The sequence below is a fragment of the Bufo gargarizans genome, chromosome 2 (genome assembly GCF_014858855.1).
Source record: "Bufo gargarizans isolate SCDJY-AF-19 chromosome 2, ASM1485885v1, whole genome shotgun sequence".
NCBI lineage: Eukaryota > Metazoa > Chordata > Amphibia > Anura > Bufonidae > Bufo > Bufo gargarizans.
Window position 1 is genome coordinate 167,666,682 of NC_058081.1, and position 4,771 is coordinate 167,671,452.

The window sequence follows — 4,771 nt, forward strand, 5'->3', positions numbered from 1 at the left end:
GATAGAAGGTAAGTGAGGAGTGCACGTGTACGCAGCTCCGTTCTCTCCACAAAATGGCCTCCTTCATCCCGGGCCCTCACCTATTTAACCCCTCGTTCCACCGCCCCCATAACTTAAACTGACCAATCCCTCCCCAGGGGCTCCCTCAAACCAGCCCCCCGTCATGGTCGCCTCCCCTAAAGGCTGCGCCCCCCAGTCCGGCTCTGTCTTTTGTTATTGTAATAACAAAAAGCCATTTAATACCATGGAAAACCCAAGTCTAAGGCCGAATGCACTATACTCTATACTAGTGTATTACTGTACAGCAGCGGCGGCATGAAGCACACGGCGTCATAGCAACCAATGACGCCGTGCACTCCTGCTGTCAGCAGGAATCCAGCCCGGCATACCACGGACCACTCTCAGCCGCGGAACACGGCCGTGTGCATTCAGCCTAAGGAAGGAGTTCATTGCATCAGCTGGAAATGTATTATAGTCTGATTCATTATAATTTCTTTTAGGACATTTTTGAGTTTTATGTACAGTCAGACCATTCTAAATATGCTTAGCACAGATGTTTTATTTGTAGTTTCCATGGTTTCTAGTTTCTGGCTCCAACTTTTTATTTTTCATTCATTGTAAAGTGTGATACTGAAGACATTTTTTATATATTCTTAGGCTACTTTCACACTTGTGGCAGTTCCGTTTTTCAGAACTGCCTGCCGGATCCGCTGATCTGGATGTGACTGAAAGCATTTGTGAGACGGATCCGTCTCACAAATGCATTGCAAGAACAGATCCGTCTCTCCGCTTTCCACAGTTTTCCCGTTCTGCACATGAGCAGACCGGAAGGACGGATCCGTCCTTCAGGTGTTTCTTAATGCCGGATACAGCACTAATACATGTCATCGTAAATTAATGCCGGAGCTGGCATTCCGGCAACTGATCAGGCATTTTGGACGGAGATAATACCATAGCATGCTGCAGATTTATCTTTTGCCTGATCAGTCAAAATGACTGAACTGAAGACATCCTGATGCATCCTGAATGGTTTGCTCTCCATTCAGAATGCATGGGGATATGCCTGATCAGTTCTTTTCCAGTATAGAGCCCCTAGGACGGAACTCAGTGCCAGAAAAGAAAAACGCTAGTGTGAAAGTACCCTTTTAATTATTTAAAATGTTACATATTTAGCTTTAGGAAAGTAATACAAAAAAAAATCTATCTGCCTGCCTCATTTCCCAGGAGATTTGTGTGTTGTGTTATACAGTCTATATGCAACAATTTGACTGTGACAGCAAAAGCTTTCTCAACCTCAATATATTGAGGAACTCTATTGATGTAACATTGATATTGTAGGCTAGTAAATAATATTGAGATTTCATTTTTTTTGTTATTAATCAGTTGTCTATAGATTTAGGGGGTCATTTATTAACCTTAAATACTCCTAAATTAGGTGTATTTCAGGTGCAGACTGTGACGCATCACCGCAATCTGAGATTTTTCCCCGCTCACGCCGGGTCTTAAAAAGTAGATGTGGCATGGGCGGGGAAGGGGACAGGCAGGTAGTTGTTTATTGTCAAAAAACAATAATTATAGAGGGTAGTTGTAAAATGAAGAATCACTGTCACTGAAAACAACTACCTAAAAAATAACTTTTAATAGAATTGTTTAAAATTAGGGAGCTACATCAGTTTTTGCCCCCTGGAGTCCCCCAAGACAATCATCCTGGATCCTACAGCATGAATCACGTCTCCATCACCAGATGGGACACGTGGCATAATAATTAGTATTTAATACAGACTAGTACCCAAATATCCATATGGGCTAGTATACCAAGGGCGCTACAAGGATAGACAGCTGAGGCACGTGGACAGAGTGTACCTACCATCAAGGCACATCTGCGGGCTGAGGACTTTTTCAAGGGATATCACAGGGACAGACACTGATTTTTATACGTGTTGCCCCGTTCCCCCCCGTCTCCTCACGTTTAGCTGCCTGCCTGATCCGTACCTGCTCTTCTTTTTGTGGTTTTTGTTCTGTGTCTTGTTGTATTTGTCTATGCGTTATTGTGGATTCCCCTGGTAGGGATCGTTAATTTTAAACAATTCTATTAAAAGTTATTTTTTAGGTAGTTGTTCTCAGTGACAGGGACAGGCAGGTAGGCCTGTCTCACTCATCATTTTCTATGCCTGGTTTACGTATATAAAATGGTTCAAATGTAAGCCAGCAAGGAAGCTGTCTTACATTTAGAAGCGGTGCTGGATGCGTCTAAAACGTAAAACGTTTTAAATTAATACTTAGAAGACTTAGCAATGTAGATCAAGCACCAGCTACAGATGTTCTGTATTTCTGCCAGGCAATGATCCTAACATAGCATAACTCTAGAAACATTTGTTCCTAAAATACATGTATTTCAGGTACTCAATCTGGGATAAAAAAAAAATATGGGCTAGATTTAGTATATGTGCCAAGAAAATGGTGTAAAAAGTGTCATAATTTGGTGTAATTTGGAGCATCTGTGCTTTTTTTTTCTACATGCTCAATTTGAGGATAGGGCATAGTTAAAAGGGAGGAGCTTCAAGAGAAAGGGGCATAGCCTAATACTAGCTTTTTGTGCCATAATTGTGCCACAATTCTGACTTACAATCTGTTTCAAAGGATTCCAACCAATAGTTGGCAGAGAGTCAGAGAAAAGCGCCCATCCCTGCACCAGATTTATCATCCAGCCTGAGCTCCTGGGATAAATCTGGTGCAGATCTAGACAGCCGGTCTAAGCTTACACCATTGGTAGGATTAGCAGATCTGGGCCATTGTGTGTATTCTTCAATTAAAACAAGACAATGATTGCAATGGCCAGAAAAGATTAATTCTACTACGTGTTCAGTCACATATGTATAAAATATTATGTTACCATTGAGGAGTAATTATTGTCCCTGGTAATAAGGCGGCACTGGAAGAGCAGACCATCAGAATTATCATATGATTTGTTCACCTTTATGGCATAATTATGGTGCATATCTGCCAAAAATGAGTCATTGAGGTATAGGAGGTAGAATATTACAATAAGAGGCAGAAGCATATGAAGCCTTCACAAATCCTGTTACAAGTTGCGACAACTATGACAGCTTTTAGTAAACACTTCCACATGTACCTGTCAGGAAGAAATACACTTGGCATACATATCAATTACATGATAACTGAAATGTCACAAAATAAATTATGCAATCTTACAATGTTAGCTTGCAACCTTCAAAGCCTTCAATACTGTGTCTATTTTAGACATTCTACCTCTACACTGTAGGCAATCTCTGTCCTACTGTAGCATTAGCTGGACTGCATAAGGTGAACATCTGCAGACTTTAAAGGGACTGTCCTACAAAAAATATTCTACTGTTTTTAAACCAGCACCTTGATATGAATATCTTTTGTAATTGCATGTAATTAAAGATTTATTATAGCCACAGAGTTATTCAATGAAATCTATCTGTATAGCGCCACCTGCTGCTTGCTCTTTTTCTAATTTATCTGCCCTGCTCACTGAGATGTAAGCATATGCTCAGTTCCATTGTTTAACTGCCACCAGCTGCAGCAAAAAGGACACACCCCCTAAGAAAGGAGACACTAAGCTCAATGAGGAGCCCTCTGGATCCATGTGAGGTATAGGGCTGGTTCTAGCTTTGTTGGGAGAGGTTGTCACGTACACTAGATTATGTGTGATTTTCATTTTTTTTCATTATTCATAAGAAAAATGATGGCCAGTCCCTAAGTAAATATGACTTGGGTGCATGCACTATTTCCTATAATGTCTAATCCAAAATCCTTCATATGTACCGCATAAAATGTACAACAAAAATAACAAGATGATCATTATAGAAGCTCATAAATAGTGGAGCATACCATATTTTTATACTCCACATGATTTTGGCAGCAGAGAACAGAAGGCATGTAGACCTAACTAATTGTTCAGCCAAGGATCGGGTGCCTAAGTGTCAGTGATAAGATTTATTGCACCCTTCCTACTCTGATTACTAAATTTTCTGCACAAAAGCAGAATACATAAAAATGAAAAGCAACATGTCTTTGCAAGGAACCTCTGCTTCTTGCACTGACATCTAGTGGTCAACATAAAAATGGCTGCATTCTTTTGTAACAGTGGGGAACAATTCTAACCCCAAATAATCAAATATGATCGTGCCTTTAAAAATAAAGCCAATTGAAATACAGATAAAATCTATTCATACATATGTGAATACATTTGAAAGATGAAACAATCAAAAGTTCCAAATGTTGCCCAAGCCAGATATTCAGTTAATTTTTAGTTGGACTGTATTGTACATAAGCATAAAGATTTACATCTAAATATAATGGTTGAACATTTACATTTTCTGTTGGCTACAGCTAGTGTCTAATTGTAGCGTCTCTTCACCACTCCCAGCATTTATCAATTCTGACTGTGTTGACTAATTCAATTCTGGCTTCCGACAAGTTACTCACTGATGTGGCTTCCAGGATGAGAATGAGAATCTGCCCCCTCTGCTTGCTACTATGCTGATCTTTGATGTCAGGAACCCCTTGGCTCATTATATTTAAATGTTCTGTATCCTAAGTGGTTGATATTGAGTCATCATGTTGTTTTCTGGTGTTACATGAGCAGGGGTGGTTAGTGTAGGCAGTTGGTGACGCTTTCTGTATGGATATATGAATATTGGATTTAAGAGGTCATCAGTGATAAATTCCATAATATGCTAAATCTGTTTTTGTGATGATCACTGTTTCAAACAATCCAGAT